This window comes from Balaenoptera borealis (genome assembly GCF_965194805.1).
Source record: "Balaenoptera borealis genome assembly, chromosome: 5".
NCBI classification, from domain to species: domain Eukaryota; kingdom Metazoa; phylum Chordata; class Mammalia; order Artiodactyla; family Balaenopteridae; genus Balaenoptera; species Balaenoptera borealis.
In genome coordinates, this window is record NC_138862.1 from 17,696,279 (window position 1) to 17,709,623 (window position 13,345).

At 34.1% G+C, this 13,345-nt stretch overlaps 1 long non-coding RNA gene across 1 annotated transcript; it reads right to left on the bottom strand.

The window, feature by feature from the left end:
• Positions 1-1,081: 1,081 nt before the first annotated feature.
• Positions 1,082-12,825, bottom strand: LOC309628746. Its single transcript, XR_014244694.1, has 2 exons — positions 11,957-12,825; positions 1,082-11,914 (listed from the first exon to the last, which is right to left on the bottom strand). It is a non-coding gene; the product is annotated as an uncharacterized lncRNA (long non-coding RNA).
• Positions 12,826-13,345: the final 520 nt, after the last annotated feature.

The following is a 13,345-nucleotide window of genomic DNA, read 5'->3' on the forward strand; positions in this document are numbered from 1 at the left end:
TACCATAAATAGGTGGTGAATTTTGTCAAAAGCTTTCTCTGCATCTATTGAGATGATCATATGATTTTTCTCCTTCAGTTTGTTAATATGGTGTATCACATTGATTGATTTGCGTATGTTGAAGAATCCTTGCATTCCTGGGATAAACCCCACTTGATCATGGTGTATGATCCTTTTAATGTGCGGTTGGATTTTGTTTGCTAGTATTTTGCTGAGGATTTCTGCATCTATGTTCATCAGAGATATTGGTCTGTAGTTTTCTTTTTTTGTGACATCTTTGTCTGCTTTTGGTATCAGGGTGATGGTGGCCTTGTAGAATGAGTTTGGGAGTGTTCCTCCCTCTGCTATATTTTGGAAGAGTTTGAGAAGGATAGGTGTTAGCTCTTCTCTAAATGTTTGATAGAATTCGCCTGTGAAGCCATCTGGTCCTGGGCTTTTGTTTGTTGGAAGATTTTTAATCACAGTTTCAATTTCAGTGCTTGTGATTGGTCTGTTCTTATAAAATAATGTGACTAAAAATCTTGAAGTCATCATTCATTCCTTCATCTCCTGTATACAATCATCAAGTTCTTTTATCCAATGTTTGTTTTCTCAGCTCTCACCACACACATCACCTTATGATACAATGATTGCAACTAACTGCCTAACCCATCCCATTGGCCCCTTTACTACCTATCATTTTGTCTTACCAATTGTTCTTAAATCCTAATCTTATCATGGAATGTCTCTGTTGAGAAAAATTCTAAATGATCTACTGCTTTCAGTTTAGACTCTACTGTCTGGCACCAATCAACTAAACATGTACTCTGCATTCACAGCTTCAGCTGAACCTTGCTCATTCATTCACTCCCCCTGGAATATAACCTACTACATGGCTTTCCTCTCTCCCTCCCTCCATTCTTCCAGCTTCTTTCATTTCTTTCTTTCTCCATCACTCTCTACTTTCTTTCTTCCTTCTCTTCTCCTTTCCTTTCCTTCTTTTCCCTTCCCTTTCCTTTCCTTATTCTTTCTTTCCTCCTTCCTTCCTTCCTTTTTCCTTCTTTCTTTCTTTCTTTTTTTCCTTATTTCTTTCTTTCCTTCCTTCCTTCCTTTCTTCCTTCCTTCCTTCCTTCCTTCCTTCCTTCCTTCCTTCCTTCCTTCCTTCTTTCTGTTTGTCTTTGTTAAGGCTCACCTCAGGTGCCAAGTCACTTTACATAGATTCAGCATCAATCACACTGATTAACATAGAGGAAAAGGTAATGAATACTGCCAGTTTTCCCCTTTTTTGCTTGGCCGAAATCAAAAAAACTGATACATTCAGGTGCTAAGAGTTTGAGAAGCAGGCACTTATGTAACTGGATTACAGTAGTGCTATTTGGTAAAACCTATTCAGAGAGCAATTTGGTAATAGCTACTGAAAGTAAAGATGCACATGGCCTATGCAAAATCAATGTCGTTTTTAGGATTTACCTCACAAGTGTATGCTCACACATGTGCAATAAGGCATATAGTGGTTATTCATTGTAGGGTTTTTTTTTTTTTTTTTTGCTTTGTTTTTCAGTATAACAAAGATTTATACAGCAAGTATTCATCAAAAGAAACTTTAAATTAGTGAATTTCACACATGGAATGTTATCTGACTAGATAAATATGATGTATGTACTTAAATAACTAAGATTATCTTTTAAACAAGGTTAAATAAGATTTATTTATCTGTAAAGAAAAAAAAAGAACACAAATATATTTCTGTGTTAAAGTGGAAGGATACCCGAGTTATACTGATTAGAGAACTTAAAAAAAACAAAACAAAACAAAAAAAACAAGGTGCCACTACGGATATTTTACACTTTATTGACTGTACCATATTTACTTATTCCTGCAAACAAATCTCTGATCAGGTGGATATTCGTGCTCTATTTTTTACTTTAAGTTTGTATATTATATATTTGTACATTCAGTGTTAGGTTTTCAGTACATTCTGCTATAAGAAAACTCTATTACCTGACCATCTTAGAAGAGCCTATGAAGGGTATGTTTACTATTGCTAGGAACGTCATTTGCAATTTTGTAAACAACTGGAATATTATTAAAAATCTTGTATTTTCAAAATTCTAGAGTTCATTTTTAGGCTTTTTAGAAATAATCTTCCTGTTGAATCATTGTTGTTAAATCCACTGTATGAAATAAATTTGCTTAAGAGGCAAAAAAAAAAACCAAACAAACAAACAACAAAAATGTGCCAAAAACTATATATATGCTGCAATTTTTGAAAAAAAAAAACTGAAGAAACTAAGTGTATATATAAATTTACTTGTATATCTGTAGATATATTATGAAAGAGTATATGAGAAGTTGGAAACATTACCATTAAAGAAGGGGATTGGGGCAGGGTAGGAGGAAAACTTTTCACTAAATGCCTTTTTGAAATTATGAAATTTGAAAATGTAGCTTTGAAAAAAGAAGTTCTTACTGAACACTGCATCTAAACTGTTTTCTCCTTGTCACCATATGCTCCAATTACTGAAAATTAATGTGGTTTTCATCACTAAGCACTAAGTGTTGCTTCAGTATCATGGTGATCAAAGAGTCCAGAAACTACTAGGACTTAGTTCAAATTTCAAGTGTTATAAATTCTGGTGTCTGGGAAGTTTTTCAACGTCATTTCAATGATTCTTCACGTGGCTCTCACCACGTGACAGGATGTGGCATGCAATATGATGGCAGGCTTTCTCATGGACCATTTCATATCCAGTAATCTACCATTTGTCAGTGAATATTTCTTAATGTTGTTCCTTTTATTTTTGAGAATTACCAAACACTGAAGTCACGATAATACCTCCGAAAATTCCAAAAATCCATAATGATTGTAAAGTGGTTTTCCAAAACAAAATAAAAATAAACATGAAGAAGAAAAAAAATGATGACATAGTATTCATAATATAATCCATTATGATTACGGTTTAAAAGTCAACATATACATTTCCAAGAATTACAAATTTCACAGATAATTAAACATTATTCTGGATATGAAGGGAGAAATTTGTTCTCTGGATAGTTTTCATTTTTATAAATGCCCTTAAATCAAAAAGAAAGCTTCTACTGGATGAAAATTTTGTGTACCTGATTATTTATATTTTATATATTTTAAGCATGTATTTTTTTCAAGGGAATTTTAAAAAATATTTTCCTTTTGGACTGAAGGACTTAACCTAAATTTTCAATCCCTCTAGAAAATTTCACGGCGTATTTTATTTTGGTTGGCATTATGTAAACACTGAGAATATTTACTGAATGAGAACCAAACCACAACGTTCTACAGCCAACTTCAAGACAAATTAACTCATAGAAGCTTCAATACAGCATATTTTGCATGTGATTTCTTTTGAATCACTTATATACTCTTGTTTTTATGTCTCATTGCAGTAAATTTGAATGCAAAAGTGTATGCATGCAGCAAAATAGAAAACAATGTTTTAATTTATATAGGAAAATATTTAAGAATTACACTTCTGTTTCATCAAAGGTCAAATGACATCATACTAAGCAATATCTTGATCTTAATAAAAGGAAAGTTTGATAATATGCTGCCATAAATGATGTAAATTTTAAAAGTAAATCTTTCTGGTAATCTGATGATTTTACCATGAATTTTTGATTTCCCCTTTGCTTGCTAGTGTTTAGAATAATTTTAAAGATATATATATATGGAATTATTTACCTTTTATTTCTTGTAACTAGCCATATTGAGAAATATAGATTAGCCTACCTAAAACTAATTCTTTTATGTCACTTCTTAATCCTAATTTTGTTGATGTTTAAAGTGTAATTTCAAAATTTCTAAAAATAGATACACACAAAATCATTGTTTTTAAAGACATACACGTAGTTCTTCTTTTAATATGTAAAAACACATTATATTTTAGAGGGTTGTGACATATGAGATTTTTTTTGCATGAGGTGGAGGGTACAATTATAGGAGGAGCTGTGTTCATGTACCATGACCAAATTTCAGGCAGCAGTCGAAGCCATGCTCTTGCGAATTGGGATTATTCCCCTTTAACATTGGGATTATGTTTCATTAGTCTCTTCCTAACATCTTGAAAAAAATGTTAAGGATTGGTAAATCCTAAAGGTTTAATTCTCATAGGTGTATTTAAAAAAACCCATTACTTTAAATATTCCCATTGAAGGGACTCCCTTAGCTTTAATGGCAACAGCCTCAGCAGAAGATACAGACATCACTGTTGTATTTCTCTCTGACTTTGAGTATTAGCTTTGCCATTATAGCCAGAGTTTCACCTTACTTTGTGTCTCTTCTTCTCTCAAAAAGACTCAAAATTGACTGTCTGCTTCTGCAACTGGAGACACCCAACCCCTGCCATGTTCTTTAACTGCCCTGCTTCATGGCCATAGCCTCACTCTGGTGCTCAGAGCCCAGTTCACTAATGCTGAATATTCTCTACTCGACTTGTAATTTGACAGATACTAGATACCACCGTATCCAAATATGTCTAGAATGGCCTGATGTCCAATGGAAATGGCCAACAGAAGGTCTGAAAGAGCTTCACCTCAGAGGTCATTGGTTGTTTGGCTAAGAGCATCAGGAATATAATAAGAGAGAGTGGTGGCCCATCTCCAGAACTGCTAGTATCTGAGATTTTCACCAGACCCAGAGAATTGGTACAATGTCTGCAGGGAATAATGGTCCAAAATCAATAGCTAGTGCCACTTTGCTCCTATTAGTACATTGAAAATGAGCCACTCAAGAAATTTGCATGTTCATGAAAATATATGCATGCAAATAAGAATGACATGGACTCTCTGATTTAGAAGTTGGTGTTGATTATTAGAGTTTTAGACTTCCTATTCATAACTGACACTCAAGAAAGCCGAGATGACTGAAACTTGTAGAGACAATTGCCAATTTGTCTGTTGCCTGTTGAAGCATCACAGTTGGCCCATTTATTCCTTCACATTTCAAGTGTCTTTATTTTAATCACAGACACCCCTTCCAGCTTTTTAAAGATATAATTGACATATAACATTGTATGAGTTTAAGGTGTACAATGTGTTGATTTGATATACTTATATACTGCAAAATGATTACCCCCAGAGCTTTTGTTAATACCCCAACTGGGTCACATAAGTATTATTTTATTTTTGTAGTGAGAACATTTAAGATCTACTCTCTTAGCAACTTTCAAGTATATAGTACACTATTATTAACTGTAATCACCATGCTGTACATTAGATTTCCAGACTTGTCTTATAACTGAAATTTTGTACCCTTTGACTAACATCTCCCCATTTCCCTGCCCCCACCCAGTCCCTGGTAACTACCAGTCTACTTTTTTTAGATTCCACATACAAGTGATATCATACATTTGTCTTTGTCTGACTATTTCACTTAGCATAATGCCCTCAAGGTCCATCCATATCAGAAATGGCAGGATTTCGTTTTTTTTAATGTCTGAATAATATTCTATTGTGTATATATACCTTCATCTGTTGATGAACACTTAAGTTGTTTCCATATCTTGACTATGGTGAATAATGCTGCAATGAACATGGCAGTGCAGATATCTCTTCAGGGTCCTGTTTTCATTTCCTTTGGCTATATACCCAGACGTGGGATTGCTGGATCATATAGTAGTTCTATTTTTAAATGAGAAAACTGTATACTGTTTTCCATAGTGGCTGTATTAATTTATATTCCACAAAAAGTTCAAAGGGATTCTATTTTTCCATATCCTCACTAACATTTATCACTTGTCTTTTTAATGATAGTTATTCTAACAGAAGTGAGGTGATATCTTACTGTGTTTGATTTGCATTTTCCTGATGATTAGCAATGTTGAACATCTTTTCATGTACTTTTTGGCCATTTGGATGTCTTCTTTGGAAAAACGTCTATTCATTTCTTTTATTGATTTTTTGCTCTTGAGTTTTATGAATCTATATATTTTGAATATGAACCGCTTATCAGATATATGACTTACAAAAATTTTCTCCCATCCCATAGGTTACCTTCTTATTTTGTTGATTATTTCTTTTGCTGTGCAGAAGTTCTTTAGTTTGATGTAGTCATCATTATTAATTTTTGCTTTTGTTGTGCTTTCAGTGTCATATCCAAAAAAATGATTGCCAAGACCAATGTCAAGGAGCTTTTTCCCTATGTTTTGTCCTAGGAGTTTTATGGTTTCAGTTCTTACGTTTAGGTCTTAATTCATTTTTAGCTAATTTCTGAAAGTGGTGTATGACAGGGGTCCAATTTTATTTTTCTGCATGTGTCTATCCAGTTCTCCCAGCACCTTTTAATAAAGAGACTATCCTTTCCCTATCTAGTATTCTTGGCTCTCTTGTCAAGGGAGGGTTTATTGTGGGTTTTCAATTATGTTTCATTGGTCAAAGTGTCTGTTTTTATGGCAGTTCCATATTTTTTTTTTGTTTTTGTTTGTTTGTTTGTTTTACTGTAGCTTTGTAGAAGAGCTTGAAATCAGGAAGCATGCTGCCTTCAGCTTCAGTCTTCTTTCTCAGTATTGCTTTGGCTATTCAGGGTCTTTTTTGACTCCATACAAATTTTAGGATTTTTTTTTTCTACTTATATGAAAAATACCATTGGGATTTTGATAGGGATTTCATTGAATTTATAGATATCTTTGGGTAGAATGGACATTTTAACAATATCAATTCTTCTTATTCATGAACACCAGATATCTTTCCATTTGTTTGTGTTTTCTTCAGTTTCTTTCACCAACTCTTGTAGTTTTCAGTGTACAGATCTTTCACCTCCTTGGTTAAATTTATTCATAAATATGTGTTGGTTTTGGTGTTACCATGAATGCCAGGCCTTAAAAATAGTCTCAGAGACATATTTGAATAACCGTTGGCCCCAAATCTCATTTTGAGTCTTTTATCCACTTTTGAGACTAAGGGTAATAAGAAATTTTGCTTTTAGTCCAATTTGTCTTTCTAATTTCCATTTCTCTCTAATTCTGATCACAAACTAAATATTTATTTTAGCAGATCTCTCCTTCTTCATATCTTATCAAAGAAAACAAAGGAAATCTAATGACACTTTCAACATTCTACCTGGAAATTATCTTGGCAGGGTTCACAAGATAATTTTGCTAGATGTTTTGGTGCCATAGTCTCCTACAGTAGTCTTTTATCTGCTGTATCAGCCTCCACTAATAAACTTTTTCTATCATTTTTCAGACCTCAGCCAATAGCTAGCCAATCATGAGAGGCAAAGCTACCTAGCCAATTATGTCAGCTATCTGCAGATATAAGTGAGCCCAGCTAAGAACAGCAGAGGAACTACATAGCCGAGCACAGTCCAAATTGCAGATACATAAATTTATGAGCTAAACAAATATTTTCTTAAACATTAAGTTTTCCAGTGATTTGTTACCCATATAATCAGTGAAAGTATTATTCTAAGTAAGCTATTCTCATCCCAACATTTCTAGTTCTAATACATTATTTGTTAATTTTACTTATACTTTCTTTTCTGTGGCATGACATAAGTCTCTGAAATCATGCAGATTTGAGTTCTTGAAGGTCAGTTCTATCAGTTATCAGCTATGGACAATGGGATATGTTAATTAACTTTCTGCTTTTTCAATATTCTTAACTATAAATTAGGGACACTACATGTCACATAGAATTTCTACGATGATTAATAAATGAAGTAAGTTATGTAAAATACCTGGAATATAATAGTCACTTAATAAATATTAGTCTCTCTTATCCTTTCCTCCTTAAATAAATATTTTATGGTAGATACAAAAAGTGGCCACAATTTTTTTTTTTTTAATCTCTGTATTCATACCCTTTTACAATATGACTTTGCTGCTCCTCTTATAAAATAATAGGGTCTAATTCTTCACTTTCTTGAATTCGGTCATACTTTTTGACTAATAATATGTGGTAGAAGTAATGTTGTAGGATTTCAATGACAAGCTTCAAGAAACCTTGCAATTAGCATTCTCACACTGTTAGAAGCCAGTCACCAGTCCAAGCTGGCCTTGAAAAAAAAGTGGAGTGACCTTGCTGACAGCATGAGGTAGTTTCCAGACATGTAAGCAAGGCCATCCTGGACCAAACAGCCCCCAACCAACCTGCCCCCTTACCACAAATTCATGAGTGATCCCAGTTGACACACATGAAGTAAAGTTGAGATGCCTCAGCTGAGCCCTACCCTAACTGCAGACTTACAGAATCATCAACACACACACTTTTTGTTTTACCACTGACTTTAAGAGTATTTTTGTTTACACCAAAAGCTAACTGAAATATATTTACAGTACACATTGTTATTAAAATACATGGCATCATACTTTTAAAAACTAGACAAATGTAATATCCTTATGTTTGAAAAGGGACTGTCATACATTTTATTCTTTGAACTGTTAGAAAGATGTAAAATGATAATGTACGGAAAAGTACTTTATAGACCACAAGTGTATTCAACTATTTATCAATCTATTGTTTCAATCATTCTTTTTTAATACATATCTCACATAATTGTTCTATGCCTATTTATATAATTGCTTGTTGGTGTTACAATGTTCAGTAAGAACATTGGTGCCATGAAAAAGCTCCAGAGCTAGTAATAGACACAGACAATTAAAGAGTAAATGAAAATGTTGTAGGACAAATTCTCCAATATAGTACTGTGTCTGCAAGCAAGAGAGGGATCTAACCCAGTATTATAGGGATAGTAGAAGAATTCTTCAAGGTGGTAATAATAATCAAAAACCTGCAATGCAGAAAGCTTCTTATTTGGGAGGAAAAAGTCATACAGTGGAGGGAGGTACATTTTGCAAACACTACAGTAGGACATATCCAATCTATAAGATATTAAATAGCTGGAGTGGTCATAATTGTGTAGGATTCAATGAAGATAAGTTAATAGTATTTATTTCTTCTCCTTCCCAAATCAAGGCCCATGAATTGACAGCTATAAGATGATATAGTTTGAAGTGAAGTTTATTATTGATAGAAGCTGGATTGGAGATGTGATTTAAAAACCTGAAGAAATATTTAAGCTTCCCACTATATTACACAGAGTCTGCTCCAATCACAGGCAAAACTAAGACAATTATGGGTTTCTGCCACAGGGACAGAGCTCTCCTCACTAAGATTAATGCAAGACAAGAGAACAAATGCAAAGTTTTGCCCCATAGATAGGCTGGTTATGAAAAAAGAGAACGAAAGGGGTTGGTAGAGGTATGCTCAGTTTCTTCCCCCAAGCTTACCAATTAATTAAGTCATTTCATTTCCCATGGAGAGAAGTGAATGACAATTATAGAGAGAAGTCAGGAATGTTATTCAAGCTGAAAAGTCTTCCATCTATAAGCATGAAGCTCAAGAAATAAAGATACCTTGTTAATAATAAACATATGGATGCCCCAATTAAAATTAGGTCAAATAATATTAATTCATAAAATAAAGAAGGAAATGTTAACAATAAAAGTAAAATTTAGCTTAACAGAATTGTTCACTTGAAGATAACTACCACAAGTGTAAGTTTCAGTGTATATCTGTACTTGGTACCTTCAAGATCCCATTTCATTGGCTTTGAAGTTAAGGTAGATGCAATCCTCTGTTCAGGCTTAAGTAATTAGCCTACTCCAAAACCTGGGTAGCAATCAGTTCTACCCAATCATGAGCGCTGAGAAGTAAATCCAAGTGTTACTACCTGATGGGAGAATGGATGCTAAGTGGTTCAAAGAATACGTGTCTACTAAATCATTCTTCACAAGAAATCAATTAAAAGAAAGCATATTCAAAATAGAATGGCAAATATATTAAAGATTGGAAAATATAATTATTCTTTGTAATAATCTATATCATAAATCAATGGTATTTTATGTTTTGATATTAAAATGCATATTTCTAGAATATATTCTTTCAAGAAAACAATTTTTTTACCTTAAATATATTTACATATATATATATACATATATATAAAGAAATATAATCTCATATATAGTGTTTAAAAACTATTTGGTATTGAAGGTTTAAGAACCTCAGACCTAAGTGCATTTATATAGTTTAAACATGTGTTCTGATTTTTACAATTTACCCATATTTAGATGTCTATATGTATGCGTATATAACATCTAAGCTATATTTTGAAAGCTAGGTTGACTATAAAAGGTAAGTATTGGAGTAAAAAAGAATCCTAAAGAATTGACTTCATTGAAAATGTTACTTTCTCAAAGTTTCCATGCTGCCTCGCTCTAAAGACATACCATTAAAGATGCGTCACAGACTTAGTTTCACTGATGATTGACTAACAGTTATATACTTAAAAAGGAGAAGCACATTCACTGAATGCATTCTAACTCCACCTCTACTTTTTACATGAAATAGGAATTTATAAAACACCTTATAACTAATAGCTCTTTGATATAGATGACTCATAACCAACACTGCTAAGTAAAATACCACTTACAAGTTGAACAGTGTGAATCAGGAGGTGAAAATTTCATATGTGAAATTTCCTCTATAAATTAAGAATAGTATATTCTTAGGTTGAGAACAGGTCATATTTCCCTAATGGACGTTGTAAACTTTTAATGTCAGAGAAATGTGTGATTCCTGTCAGAAATATTTAGTTACATTTCACTAAAAATATGTGTGTATGGTTTTAAGATGTTTCTAAAAATACATATACATGTACACTAAAGCAGATGTAACTTATCAACTGGATTTTTTTTTTTACCTTCTCAATCGTTTAAGTACTCCAAACAGTCATTTTGAGGAAGTAATTAAAAGTCTAAATTAAATCTGGAGGAAAAATAAAATATGTAGACTATATAGAAACAGAATTCTACAAGGAAAGACAAATGGTTTATTTAATTGTAGTTAATTAGCACATAGTTGCGTTAGTACATATTCCTTTAAGAAAATATAATTACTCAAAGGAAAAAAGAAAAAGAAGTGTTTGTCTTACAAGTCGTGATAGCAATAGAGAAAACCACCATTTTAAGACACCACTTTTAGACACTATGTCAAATTTTTACTACTTACTTTACTTCTCTGCTCTATTTCACAACTTTCATGTCTTAGGAAACAACTTTGCGTTACATTCCAAGGTGAAAACAGAAGTCATAAGCTACAGCATCCCTCCATTTCCATTTCTCCTACTTCTATGGTCACCTCAGTAGCTCCTATACTTAGTAGAACTCTTTCATATGTACACGTGGATCCATTTGCCTTTCTCCTTATAAAATTTTGTTCTTCACCAAAGTCATATCATCTTTGAATTTTTAATCTTTTTCTTCCTGATGACTTATTTCAAACAGTAAACATGCTCAAAAATCTTCCAACTGAAAAATAAAAATCTAATAAATAACCTTTTTATTAACCTACCCTCTGTTTCTTATTACAGTCTCTCCTGCCCCCCTTTCTTTTCTTTGTAATCAAATTTCTTGAAGGCGTCCAGAATCAGACAGACGTACCCAGCCAGTATCAGGCAGTATTGGCTTAGATTAAAGGTCTCAACCTCTAGCAGCCACCTAGACTACAGAGTTCATTCCATGGCCTTGAGCAACTATTACCTGTGCTGTCTGTGGACAGACTGGCTCTCAAAACAGAAAGAAAATGGCAAAACAGAGCAAAGCTTGCTAATCCTGAACACAAACTCGTCAAATAACCCCATCGGGGGAAATATAACTGAGGGGTTGTGAAAAGCCAGAGATGTCTCACTATTGGAGCACCCTTCATGAGGAGGGAATGACCAGGAAGAAGGAAAACATCCCCTCCCGCCCAAAAGAGTGTTTAAATTTGTTCTCATAAGACATTGGGCTTCTCTGCTTAAACTATGGTCAATTGAGTTTGTGACTCTTAAGAAGAGGTTTTATGTCCATGTTGGAATACCCATCCCCTCCATCTCCACCTCCAACTCCATCTCCATCTCCACCTCCAACTCCATCTCCAACTCCACCACCATCTCCATCTCCACCTCCAACTCCATCTCCAACTCCATATCCATTTTCATCTCCATCCCCTTATTGCCTTCACAGAATGCTCTATATTGTTTCATGATCCCAGGCCTCTGAATATTTTATTCTGCTGTTTCAACATCCCTTTCTTCCTTTCTTCACTTAACCATCTTCTACAAGCATACCTCGGAGATACTGCGGGTTTTGTTCTAGACCACTGCAATAAAATGAATATTGCAATATAGTGAGTCACACAAATTTTTTGGTTTGCCAATACATATGAAAGTTATGTTCACATGATACTACAGTCTATTAAGTGTGTGGTAGCTTTATGTCTTAAAAAACCCAATGTACATACCTTAATTAAAAAATACTTTATTACTAAAAAATGGTAGCCTTCATCGTATCCTTCAGCAAGTTGTAACTTTTTGTGTGTGGAGGATCTTGCCTCCGTGTTGATGGCTGCTGACTGATCAGGGTCGTGGTTGCTGAAGGCTGAGGTGGCTGTGGCAGTTTCTTAAAATAAGACAACAATAAAATTTGCCACATTGATTGCCTCTTTATTTCATGAATGATTTCTCTGTGGCATGCAATGCTGTTTGATAGCACTTTACCCTCAGTAGAACTTATTTTAAAACTGGAGTCAATCCTCTCAAACTCTGCTGCTGCTTTACTGGCTAAATTTATGCAATGTAATAGGGAAAAACAAATCTGACTCCATATTATATCTGTTCCCTTTACTTTAACCTTGTTTTATCCTTTGTGCTCTGTTGCCTGTGCTTACTCATGCTGGCTCTGTACCTTTTGTAAAAGAATGTTGCCTATAGCTTGAAATATACAGAAACATCAAGACCTGATTGTGACCTAACCTAAACAGAAAACAACATTTCTCTTGTTGGAGGTTTACAGGAACATGTAACCTGACCATGACCTGAACTATGTGGACAGCGGCAAGAACAGAGAATCTGGCACCAAGATGTTTGCAACAACTAGGCATGCCCCTCCCTCACCTTGCCTTTTAAAGGGCTTTGTTGAAAGCCTTCCAGGAGTGAAGAGTTCGAGCTTTTTAAGGCATGAGCCACTTGTCTCCTTACATGGCCCTGTAATAAACTTCCCCAAACTCTGATGTTTCAGTATTGTTTGGCCTCACTGTGTGTCGGACACATGGCCTTGCATTCAGTAGCAATATCCTAAATCTTTTGTTGTCATTTCAACTGTTTTCACAGCATCTTCACCAGGAGTAGTTTCCATCTCAAGAAACCACTTTCTTTGCTCATACATAGAAGCTCCTAATCCCTTAAAGTTTTATCATAAAATTGTAGCAATTCAGTCACATCTTCAGGTTTAACTTCTAATTCTAATTATATTGCTATTTTACCACATCTGGGGTTACTTATTTCACTGAAGTC